This window comes from Lithobates pipiens, unplaced genomic scaffold (genome assembly GCF_037356315.1).
Source record: "Lithobates pipiens isolate NorthernLeopardFrog02 unplaced genomic scaffold, aLitPip1_a1.2 Scaffold_22, whole genome shotgun sequence".
NCBI classification, from domain to species: Eukaryota; Metazoa; Chordata; class Amphibia; order Anura; family Ranidae; genus Lithobates; species Lithobates pipiens.
In genome coordinates, this window is record NW_027507784.1 from 20,401,581 (window position 1) to 20,414,941 (window position 13,361).

The following is a 13,361-nucleotide window of genomic DNA, read 5'->3' on the forward strand; positions in this document are numbered from 1 at the left end:
ATATATTTATTAACTAAAACTTCAGTGTAAAATAATATCAAAATATATTTTGTGATAATACAAAAATTCATATATTTTCAAATATCAAATATATGGGAATAGAAATGATAATCACATTTCTATTACAAGTTCTTATTACACAATGGAGGTTATTTATGAAAGGCAAATCCACTTTGCACTGAAAGTGCACTTGGAAGTGCAGTCACTGTAGATCCGAGGAGGACATGCAAGGAAAATAAAAAGCAGAATTTTAGCTCGCACATGATTGGATGATAAAATCAGCAGAGCTTCCCCTCATTTCAGATCTACCCCTCAGATTTACAGCGACTGGACTTCCAGGGATGCCATTGCCCACAATGGATGCCAATCAGTGCCCACAATGGGCATCACTGATTGAAAGGCATTATTGTTTGACACTGAGTGACATCCATCAGTACCATTTATTAGTGTAAATCAGTGCCACCTATCAGTGCCCTCCCATGCCGATCCATGCCGCCTATCAGTGCCCATTCATGCCGCCTATCAGTGCCCATCCATGCCACCTTTTAGTACTTATCAGTGCCACCTATGTGTACCCATCAGTGCTGCATATCAGTGCCACCTATCAGTGCCGCATATTAGTGCCCATCATCAGTGCCCATCAGTGCCACCTCATCAGTGCCACCTCATCAGTGCCCATCAGCGAAGGAGAAAACTTACTAATTTACAAAGTTTAGTAACAGAAACAAAAAAAAACATATTTTTTTCAAAATTTTCGGTCTTTTTTTATTTGTTTAGCAGAAAATAAAAATCCCAGAGGTGATCAAATACCATCAAAAGAAAGCTCTATTTGTGAGAACAAAATAAAACACATTTAGTTTTGGTACAGTGTAGCATGACCACACAATTGTCATTCAAAGTGCGACATCGCTGAAAGCAGAAAATTGGTCTAGGTAGGAAGGTGTATAAGTGTCCAGTATTGAAGTGGTTAAGATCAACAACACAACCATTGGTCCCTCTACACATGCCGGGGTCCTGGGGGCCTCTTCTTCAGCCCCCATATCCAATCACTGGCTAAATCCTGTTGGATTCACCTCCACAACATCTCCAGAATTCGACCCTTCCTGACTAATGACACCACAAAGCAACTCGTTCACTCATTGATTATTTCCCACCTTGACCACTGCAACTCTCTCCTTGATGGCTGACCCTTAAGCAGGCGCCTCCCCCTTCAGTCTATTATGAATGCTGCTGCTAGACTCATACACCTCACTAATCGATCCGTGACTGCTGCCCCTCTCTGCCAATCCCTTTACTGGCTTCCCCTCCCCCACCGTGTAAAATTCAAAATACTAACCACAACATACAAGGCCATCCACAACATCGCCCCCATCTACATCACCAACCTCATCTGCAGATATGGTCCAAATTGTCCCCTCCGCTCCTCCCAGGACCTCCTGCTCTCTAACTCCCTTCAGGTCTTACCCTGTTTCCCCGAAAATAAGACTGTGTCTTATATTAATTTTTGCTCCCAAAGATGTGCTAGGTCTTATTTTCAGGGGATGTCTTATTTTTCCATTAAGATGAATAGGGTACACATTTATTGATTCTGCCCCCTTCTGATCCTCCTGTGCCATTTTGATCCCCCCCCCTCAAATCCACCCTGTGTCATTTTAAGTGAGTCCCCCTTCACCCACCTATGTGCAAGTGGATTATTTAGTCTCTCCCTCCCCCATCTTCACCAGACATCCCCCCCCCCCACCTCAGTCACCCCTGTGTCTGTGGAGGCCAGATTCCACACAATGTGCCCGACTCCTGCCCAGGACGACTCACTGTCTAATTGTGAGTCAGCCAGACTCCGTCAGGGCAGAGCAAGCAGCAGGCGGCAGAAGGTGACAGCTTGTGCTGGCGGCAGGATGGGCTCTCTGATGACGGGTGGCGTCACTCGTTATTCAGAGAGCCAGCCCCAGCTCACTGATTTAAAGAGACCTCGCACCTACCTGCCTGAACAGCTCCGGCTGAGCTGCGGTCAATCAGTGAGCTGCGTGGCAGTGCCCACCGCTATGGTCCAGAAGAGTCAGACGCCTTATGGTAGCTTTAGGAGCCTTTTTATCGGGGGATGTCTTATTATCGGGGGATGCCTTATTGGGGGATGCCTTATATTTCTGCGAGAGGGAAACCTGGTGGGAGGTCTTACTTTCGGAGGATGTTTTACTTTCGGGGAAACAGGGTATCCAGAGCCTCTCCTATCATCTGGAACTCCCTGCCCCGGTCTATCCAATCAGCCACTACCCTGTCCACCTTTAGGAGATCTCTGAAAATTCATTTATTCAGGGAAGCCGATCCCACCCCCACCTAACAACTGTCCCCGAGCCCCCCCCCCCCAACAAATCATTCCCCGCATCTATTACCTTTTGTACCACCCCCTCCCTTTAGAATGTAAGCTCTACAAGCCGGGCCCTCCTGTACCTTCTGTATTGTACTGTAATTGTGCTGTCACCCCTCTACATTGTAAAGCGCTGTGTAAACTGTTGGCGCTATATAAATCGTGTATAATAATAATATAATAATTAATGGGTTTTATGAATATCCAAACAATAGATTAAGAAAATATTATGAAAAATTTTTTATTATTAAACTACATAAACCAAGGTATGTAAAATTATTCACTTAATTATGTATATAAGTACTTCAATATAATAACAATACTACTGTATGTAATAATACAATGTTTCATTTGTGAATAAGCTCTCTCTTTCATTGCTCACTTCTGGAATTATAAGTCTCTAATGCCGCGTACACACGATCGGACTCTTCGACGGACTTGATCCGACAGTCTTTCCGACGGACTTTGCAGCGGAGGTCCGCCGGACTTTCAAAAACGAACGGACTTGCCCACACACGATCACTCCAAAAGTCTGACGGATTCGAACGTGATGACGTACGACCGGACTCAAATAAGGAAGTTCATAGCCAGTAGCCAATAGCTGCCCTAGCGTTGGTTTTCGTCTGCGGACTAGCACACAGACGACCAGATTTTTGACCGGACTCGAGTCCGTCGGAAAGATTTGAAACATGTTTTATTTCTAGGTCCGTCTGACTTTTGGGAAAGAAAAGTCTGCTGGAGCCCACACACACGATCGAATTGCCCGACGGATTCTGGTCCGCTGGACCAAGTCTGCTGGAAAGTCCGATCATGTGTATACGCGGCATCAGTCTAAACACTGCCAGAGGACAATCTCCTTATCTTTAACCTCCCTGGCGGTGTGATTCATTCTGGTTTTAGGTGCTGAAAGCGGTACAATTATTTTGCATGGAAATTTGGCGTTTTTATATTGTAGTCCTGTAATTCTTAGGAATAACTCACTTAAATCTGTTCAAACCAGAGTCTAGCAGACATCCCGGGTATGATAAAGTTTATAATATAATAAATAATAATAAAAATTATTCAATAATGTAATCAAATCCAAAAACACTGAAATTTGCTCATTTGCAGAATTGTCGCTGTCATTAGATTTAGTGTTTGATGACAAATTTCTCCACAAATCGCTATCGCTCAATTCTGCAAGTGATTATAATTTATTATCGCTGTTTTCTAGTTGGTCTAAAATCACTTTTGACATAAAGGGACACTTTTTGGTTGCTATGGACAATCTCCAAATTTCAGGCAGAAAAAACTGTATTTATAATATAAAAGTGCATGCAGGGCACTGGACAGACCACTAGGGACAAAGGGGGTGTGTAATGTTTTTATATAGTACTGTAATCTGTAAGATTACAGTACTGTGTGTGTTTTGTGTGTTTTACTTTTTTGAATTTGGCGCCAATCTCCGCTCCCGTGCGTCGTAACGTCGCAGGGAACGGAGCTCGGCGGCACTCGGGCACTGTGTGAATCGAGCGGAGGATGGCTTGATCACACAGCGAGATCCCGAGTCTGGCTCGGGGTTACCGCTTATGATAGTAAAATCCCAACCCGAGCCAGACTCGGGATCACCGTTAGGGAGGTTAAGTGTCAGAGGCTCTTAATTTATAACCTGGGATAAAAATATAGACAAGGCTTACAACAGTCTCCTTGTGAGGCACTCTTGAAAAAAGCATGAACTCAAACTTTAGAGAGAAGAGAAAAGAAAACAATTTAAAATGGGTTCTCTCATATTCACAAAAATAGGGGGGTGAAAATAATATGATATTCATAGGCCTTCAATATTCTTTTAACCCCAATAGTCCTGACAATATGTACAGTTTTACTAACACATGTCAAAGTTGCAAAATTGTGCTTAGGCATTACCATTTGTTTTACCCTTAGATGCGAAGGGTTAAGCTGCTGTTGGATTTCCATTGTATGTTCAGGGAGAGTATTCGTTTTGTCACAAGCAAAAGCCCATGAATACAGGCCCTAAAGGTGGTGGGTACTTTCTAAAAATATTACACATTTCTTACATAGGACTCATTATTTTTTACTTCATTACACTATATTCGAGAAGATAAACATCAAAAATATTTTTTTTAACATCTTCCACTCCTCAGGACAGTCTGCATGTTTTTGTATCATCTAAGGCAGTGATTCTCAACCAGGGTTCCTCCAGAGGTTGTAGGGGTTCCTTCAGTATTGGGCAATTTCTGCCTCTCAGATAAGTTCCCACCGACACCATTGATCTTTTTAACTATAAGTAAGGAGATAATTCTTCCCAATGACCGCAAGTGTAAGGAACATTCTTCCCACTGACCATCACACTAATGTATCATGAGTTGTTGATTTCTAATTTTTAGCAGGGGGTTCCCTGAGACCGGAGAACTATTTCAAGGGTTCCTCTGTGTTGAAAAGGTTGTGAAAGGCTGCTCTTAGGCCTCATTCAGACGAGGCGGATCCGCTTGCATGGAGTCCCCCTCTGTCCACCGGCTCAGCAGGAGATTTCTCCGTTGATCTCCACTGAGCCGGTGGACAGAGGCGGACTCCATGCAAGCGGATCCGCCTCGGACAGCATGTCCGTTTTCATCCGATCTCACCCGATCCGATCCGCCAGCGACGGATCTGGACGTAGGGCCATCCGTCTGCTTTTGGTGGATCGGACCGGGTCAGATGTCAGTGGACATGTCATCACCGAAATAAAGACTTAAAGGGGAAACTGGACGTTCCGCCAGTGTGAAAGGGGACTAAGTCTCCACCCTTCATCTTGTCCTGTTTACTGATGAGGATCAGATCCCTGGCCAATCTCCTGATACTGGGCTGAGTCTCCAGGATCCGGGTCTTCTCCTGATCACTGCTGTCCACCACATCATCGATCACCACAATCACATTTTTCTCTGAGGAAAGAAGGAAGTTCTGTTAATTCTTTAACAAAAAATAAAAAATAAAAAATTGCAGGCCTGAGGTCCATGCACCAAGAGATGCACATACATTATTTAGCAGCCAGTCTGCCATGGCAAGATCTCAGGACATTGTTATTGGCAAAACAGACATTATGGCTGCATGCCATACATTCTTACTGGCCAAGGATGCTGACCGAGATAGTGATTAGTCAATAGTAGTGTGTAAAGAATGAGTTTTGTTACCTTAAAGTGTATTTTCACTTTTACAGCCAAATTGGAATATCCTCTACTTTACATTTGTTAAAGTGGATGTAAACCCGCTCTCATCCTTTCTAAACTACTGCAATATTGGTTATCTAGAAGGATATAGATGCCTCCTGCATGTATTCTTGTCTGTCAAATGTCTCCCCTCTGTCTGCTATGGGACCCGAAAAACTGCAGATTCTGTGGGTGGGTCTGTTTTCCAGGGCTCAGTGGGTGGAGTCGTGATGTCAGTAGACTCCCCGCCCACCTCTACACTCCATTATACAACATTATATACAAGAGCAATAATTCTAGCACTAGATCTTCTGTATAGCTCATACCTGGTAACCTGTAAAGGCTTGACATGTTAGGCATCAATTTACTCAGCGTAAAATCATCTTTTATATTTTACCAAAGAAAAAATGGGTATTATATAGTGTTTGTGTCCAATAAAATTAATTAAAATATATTTTTTCCAAAGCAAATTGTGTTTATAAAATCACTGCACAAATACCGTGTGACAAAAAAAGTTGAAACAACCATCATTTTATTCTATAGGGCCTTAGGGCCTCAGCTAAAAAAAAAAAAGATTATATATATATATATATATATATATATATATATATATATATATATATATATATATATATATGTGTGTGTGTGTGTGTGTATGTATATATGTTTGTGTATATATATATATATATATATATATATATATATATATATATATATATATATATATATAATGTTTGGGGATTTTTCTAGCAAAAAGAAAAATTTTGATTTTTATATGTATATGAGACGTTTAAGAATTGGCCCCATAGGGAATTAAATAAAAGAGGTGCTAAAGCTTAAAGTTTAACAGTGGGATTAGAACCTTTGTCAGTTTTTATTGCTGTCTGCGTCCCCATTAGGGAGATTTCCCCTCTCCATTTTTCCTGTTTACCATTGAAAGTGAGAGTAAAAGAAAATCCCAAATTTTGGGTTGTCCCCAGAAAAGTAATAGAGAGGAAATCTTCTAATGGGGACACTAGTTCTGGTGACCTGGGGGTCCCCAAAGGAATTCCCTCACTTTGAAGGGATTTCCTCTCACTTCCTGTTTGGCTATAGGACAGGAAGTGAAGGTAATTCTCCCCAATGGGTCACAAATGGAAAAGAATGAACCAACAGGGTTGTAACCTTCCCTTACTCAATCCAAGATGAAAAGTAATTCAATAGATGGTGTTCTATGTCCCAGCATGGATTGGATTGTGTCCATAGGGCATGTGGTTCTTGCATTGCTGTAGAAACAAAACGTAACTCCTACACCCTCATCTTATAAAACTTCTACTATGTTCTACCTTCTAATGAGAAATTTACAACAACTACCTTGTTTCCCTCAAAATAAGACCTAGCATGATTGTCGGTGATGGCTGCAATATAAGCCCTACCCCCAAAATAAGCCCTAGTTAAAGTCTTTTTAGGTCTTATTTTCAGGGTATAGCTTATTTTCAGGGAGACAGGATAGGGCTTATTTGGGGGGTAGAGCTTATATTGCAGCCATCACCGACAATAACGCTAGGTCTTATTTTCGGAGAAACAGGGTAGCATGACATAGGAAAATGTGAGAAGTTGCTCTTTTGTACATACTAAGGTGGGAAGACATGTATTCCAAGTGTTTGTCATAGATGGCATCTTTCACATCGGTAATATTGATCCTCCCCCGGGTCATGGTGTGATAGAGGATCCCAAATGTACATTGTTGCACATCACGCATGAAATAATGAAAGCCGCTGTTGCCAATATAACAGGTGTTAACTTTTTTAGCATGACGATTAGCTATTGCCATCAACCAGCTATAATTTTCCTCCGAGGAACTGGAGAAGAATCCCACAACATGCTTCTTGAGTATCTGGTAACAAAAGGAGAAACCAGTTATTAAAGACCAAACAAGCAAATCAACTGCAAGACATGACCTGTAACTCTCTCTTATAGAATGAAATGTAAAAAAAGAAAGTCAAAACAACTCAAAAGGATCACCCTTCTAATACAATCACTGTGAAGTATAGAGAGCACACCACAATGTAAAATCCTGGGCCATTCCAATATTCACTTCTCGCCCGCCATACGTATATAAACAACCTCAGAGGGGAAGGGTGATATCTCGGTCATCTCTGCAGCAATGAACATGATAAATTTGTTGGGCCGGCCAGTAAAAAGGGGGTCCCACCTCTGCCATTAATGGGCTCTCCTGTGAGATCGGGGAACCCGGTAGGGATGTGACCAGCCGTGTCCGACTCTGGGCATGCTGTAGGGGAAAATAAAGTTGCTCCTTCCACTGTGTGACATCAGAAATTGGCAGCAATGAGGATTTTGTCACATCCGGTTTCTTTTCCCTCTTTACCTGGCTGCTAAGGGTAAAGCAGCTGATCAGACCGATCTGTGTCTGATCGGCTGCATTGAAGGCCGGAGGAGAGATCTGGGGTCTAGTAGACCCCAGATCTCTCCATAAAGAGAACCTATCACAGCCCATGTGATTACAAGGGACGTTATCTATCCCTTGTAAAAGCAATCATGTTGGTAAAAAAAAAAAATAGTAAGGGACGGTGTTAAAAAATTCAATAAAACATATTGAAATAATATATTTTTTTTTAAAGGCCCCCATTCCCCCGTGCTCACACTCAAATGTGAACACTCATATAGATCCTGCATGCATGTAAATGGTGATCACACCACACATGCGAGCTATTGCTGCAAATGTCAAGCGTCAATACGAGGGCAATACTTTTAGCACCAGAACTGGCGTGTAACTCTAAAGTAGTGTAGCACTGACCCCGAAGGAGCGGCTGGTTATTTTTGGGCTTACCTTTACCTTCTCTACCTCGCGCTCGTCTAGGGGTTACCTGAGGTTGATGGCCCAATAAACTGTAGAGACCGACCCTTGAATCCACTTTTGAACAGAACTCAGTCTCTCAGTAGGGAATAGAAGGTAGGGGTAGTAAAGCTCAGGTACTCTTGAAACTGCTGACACTTGAATGTCTCTCTATACAGTCCAGGGAATAGCCATTCACAACTGGATGTTGCAGCTATCGGATAAATCCCCTTTTTGTGGACTTAGCAACCAACAGGTGATTCAAATAAGCATAGTCTCTGCCACAGACTTGGTTTTAGAACTTTAGAATAAGAAAAGTCTCTGCCACAGACTTGGTTGTAACTGAAGGATGAAACCGGCGATACCGTAAGAATGTGGATTCACCTTGGTGTCCTTTCCAGTTTAGATTCCAGGCTCTTACCGAGCAGCCAGCCCTATGTGTGACCCTCTTCTGAAGAGTCCTCCCCTGGTTGCGTTCTCAGTTGCTGGGCCTCTCCAAAACTGAGGCGGCACCGGACCACCTTTGGCACCCTCCTTCTAGTTACTGTGCCTCGGGCTAGCCAGGCCCCGAGACTCGGAAATGGATGGATCCACACCCCAGGCCATTAAGGCCTCTGGGGGCTGGTCAGGAGGACCAGGGATTCAGAACATACTTCTGGACCGGAACCCAGAACCACGTGACTTCAGTACCTTAAGTACCCTCTCCCAGAATACACAGCGAGACAACACACCCACTGGTTGGCTCAGAGAGAGAGATTAGTACCCAATGCGTCCAACCAGACTGCGTTCCAATGCCTGTCAGAGGTGACACCTACACCTATGACCAGGCAGAACACAATACAGTCCAGCCAAACTGATACAGAGACCATCATTTACTGTAATTAACCCTAAAACCCAACTATGGTCTTAGGAACATTTAAATTGACAAAAACATAGTGCATGCTCTTCAGGAGCCCGGAACTACAGTAGTAACCTGTAAAGGCTTAAACATTGCCTATGGAGATTTTTAGGTGCCCTAATTTGGCACCGTTCCGCCGACGGATGCGATTTTAAGTGCTACCGGAGTGCCCACCGCACATTTACTGCCACAGGGTGGCCAGCTGCGCAAAACAACGTACCTGTACATTGTTTTGTCTTCTGGGTCTGGAGCATGCACGTGCTGATGATGTCCCACTCCTGCTGTGATTGGACACAGCGGGAGCCAATCAGCGGCACCCACCGATCGTTCACTGGAGAGGCAGATTGCCTTTATGTTAGTGTGGAAGAGAGAGACCTTGTGTTCCAGCTAATCAGGAACACAGATCTCTCTTCCTCCAGTTAAGCCACTCCCCACACAGTTAGAAATCACTCCCTAGGAGCACACTTAACCCTTTGATCGCCCTGATGTTAACCTGTTCTCTGCCAGTGTCATTTATACAGTGACAGTGCATTTTTTTTAGAACTGATCACTGTATTAGCGTCATAGGTCCACCAAAAAGTGTCACTTAATGTCCGATCTGTCTGCCGCAATGTTGCAGCCCCGCTAAAAATCGCTGATTGCCGCCATTACTAGTAAAAATAAAAATGCCATAAAAATACCCCCTAATTTGTAGACGCTATAACTTTTGCACAAACCAATAAATATACACTTATTGTGATATTTTACCAAAAATACTGTATGTAGCAGAATACATATTGGATATTAGTGATGGACGAACTTCCGACGGGACGTTTCACGAATGCGGCCGATAGTTTGCGAACCGGAATGTTCGCGGCGGGCCCCATTGACTTCAATGGGAGGCGAACTTCGCAAACCTACAGGTCAAATTTGCAGCCACAAAATAATTAATAGCTGTGCAAACATAGTCCCATCACATGGCCAATGACATAACACATGTATGAGGTGAATCTGGGATCGACAACTACAAGCATTCTTTTTTTATATGGGAAATTGTTGTGACAATTCAGGACTGTGGAGCGCATGAAGGCAATGGAGGAGAGGGAAGGTCAGGGACCAGAGTAGGCAAAGAAGAGGGTGCAGGAGATGATCACCAGCAGCGTGACATACAGCAATGACACCTGCACCGTGATAGAGTCATCTGACAGCAGCACCGTGATAGAGAGCACTGACATCAGCAGCGTGACATACAGCAATGACACCTGCACCGTGATAGAGTCATCTGACAACAGCACCGTGATAGAGAGCACTGACATCAGCAGCGTGACATAAAGCACTCACACCAGCACCGTGATATACAGCACTGACAGCAGCACCGTGACAGAGAGCACTGACATCAGCACCGTGATATACAGTACTGACACCTGCACTGTAAGCAGCCCCAGGAGGAAGTCAGCATAGCACAGGGATGGTGGGAGCCCCTCATAATGAGCATAGCACAGGGATGGTGTGAGCCCCTCATAATAAGCAGCCCCAGGAGGATGTCAGCATAACACAGGGATGGTGGGAGCCCCTCATAATAAGCAGCCCCAGGAGTAAGTCAGCACAGCACAGGGATGGTGGGAGCCCCTCATAATGAGCATAGCACAGGGATGGTGGGAGCACCTCAAAATATGCACAGCAGAGGTACAGCCCCAGGAGGAAGTCAGCACAGGGATGGTGGGAGCCCCTCATAATGAGCATAGCACAGGGATGGTGGGAGCACCTCAAAATATGCACAGCAGAGGTACAGCCGCAGGAGGAAGTCAGCACAGCACAGGGATGGTGGGATCCCCTCATAATATGCACAGCAGAGGTACAGCCCCAGGAGGATGTCAGCACAGCACAGGGATGGTGGGAGCCCCTCATAATAAGCAGCCCCAGTAGAAATATGACACCGCTCAACCTCTTCAAAGAGGAGGGTACGGGCATATAGTACGGTGTGCTTTTTTTGGGACAAGGAAGTGAGCCAAATGATGAAGAAAGAAGGTCTGTGTGCTCGATTAAAAAAAATGTTTATAGACATATACATGGTCTACTGGTCACATGTGTTGAATTCCTCTGAGATCCATGCCTCACTCATTTTTAGAAATGTGAGGTAGTTAACACTGTCGTGAGCTAGGCGAGTACGCTTATCGGTCACGATCCCCCCTGCTGCGCTGAACGTCCCTTCGGACAGGACACTGGATGAGGGGCAAGCCAACAGTTCCATTGCAAATTGGGCAAGCTCTGGCCAGAGGTCAAGCCTGCCCACCCAGTAGTCCAGGGGTTCATCACTCCTCAGAGCGTCCACATCGGCCGTTAACCCGATGTAGTCGGACACCTGACGGTCTAGGCATTCCCTGATGCTGGATCCGGATGACACCTGTCGATGGGTCGGCTGAAAGAATGACCTCATATCCGAAGTCACCAACACATCTTCAAACCGGCCTCTTCTTGCAGGCGCTGTTGGATTGGTACCCGCAAATCCTTCTCTGGGAGTGGGAATTGCTCTTCTGCCAGCGCACGCAAAAGCAGAATGCAGCATTTCTCGAAGCAAGGCCTGGAAGTGCTGCATTCTGACAGCCCTCTGCGACGGCGGTAACATTTCCGCCATTTTGTGTTTGTACCGGGGGTCTAAGTACGTTGCCACCCAGTACCGGTCCTTGACCCTTATGCTTTTTTGAAAAATCTGTTTATTAAGAAGATCATAACATACAGCAGAAACAGCAGGTACATAGCATTTGTTACAAACAAGCCAATTCAATAGCAGTAAAGATTTCTATTAAAACAATATTACGAATTGTTAAGAAGCTCTAGCATATTTCTTCTCTCTAGAAATAAAAAAGTTTCAACACCTAACTCCGTTTAATCTGTAACCAGATATAAGAAGGTAGCGACCGGAGTGTTCCGTACAGTTTGATATGAATGAGTTGATAGAATACCACTACAGTTCCACTAATTGGGCGCTGCAGTTCTAGGTTGCACTACCGTGAGTATCTAGAATACTAAGTCTAACATATGATGTCCAGCATCATTATATAGGGGGAAGGAGGGGAGGGTAGAAAAGGAAAGGGGAGGGTAGGTACAAGTTTGTATGCTAAGAACATTGCCTGACACGATCATGACCTGTGGTGACCACTAAGACATCAAATGGGAACGGCCTTCAGGCTAAGTCTTTAATCACCCATATACCGCTTATAGTCTTCCGTTGTTTGGAAGTGTTTCCAACATGCCCATGTGTTAGTGAATGTGGGTGATGTGTCAAGGATTCGATGCGTGAGTTCTTCCATTTCCATTATTCTGTTTACTCTACGTAGCCAATCCTTGACACAGGGGGTCGTAGTTGATTTCCAATAAACTGGAATGCACATCCTGGCTGCATTGACTAAGTGTATTATAACTGACTTTCTGTAATGGCGCTGAGACAAGGTCGTATGATGAAGTAAGTATTGGGCCGGTGTGAAATCTAGTGTGAAAGTCGTTATGGTAGAGATAAGTTGGTGGATCGTCTGCCAGTACAGACGAAGTGCTGAGCATTCCCACCAGATGTGCAGGATGGTTCCTTTAGCTGTACCACATCTCCAGCAAACTGAAGGAACCGAAGGGTAGAAGGTATGCAGGATATCAGGGGTCCTATACCATCGGGAGTAGAGCTTAAAACCATTTTCCTGTACTGATACATTCCTAGAACCCTTGTGAATATTTATTAGTATTCGTTCCCAATCGTCGTGTGTAAGGTCCATACCCGTGTCTGTCACCCATTTTGTACGTAGTGATGTCACTGAGTCGTTTGTGGTAGGAAAGAAAGTAGTGTAGAGTTCAGAAACAAGATGCCTCTGTGGAGTTGTTTTAGTGCAAAGTTGTTCAAACGGGGTAAGTTCCCTGCACCACGTAGTAGCTGGAGACTTCTGGAGTAAAAAATGTCGTATTTGCAAGAAATTAAAGAAAGGTATCCTTCTGTCCGGGAATCTAGTCAGTAGAGATTGGAATGTAAGCATTCTACCGTTGTCGAAGAAGGACCCTGCGTGAACGTATTCTCTGGTTCTGTCGTCAGTGGTAAAGGGTGCTTGAAAACCAGGG

General features: G+C 44.2%; 1 protein-coding gene and 1 long non-coding RNA gene across 2 annotated transcripts in view; one reads left to right on the forward strand and one right to left on the reverse strand.

Annotated features, from left to right (window-relative positions):
- Window positions 1-13,361, forward strand: part of LOC143923384 (uncharacterized) — a 931,140-nt gene that overhangs the window by 190,042 nt on the left and 727,737 nt on the right. The gene's annotated exons all lie outside the window — the stretch shown is intronic.
- On the reverse strand, window positions 3,026-7,811 carry LOC143923380 (uncharacterized). The gene is made up of 2 exons (XR_013261722.1): window positions 7,162-7,811; window positions 3,026-5,283 (listed from the first exon to the last, which is right to left on the reverse strand). It is a non-coding gene; the product is annotated as an uncharacterized LOC143923380 (long non-coding RNA).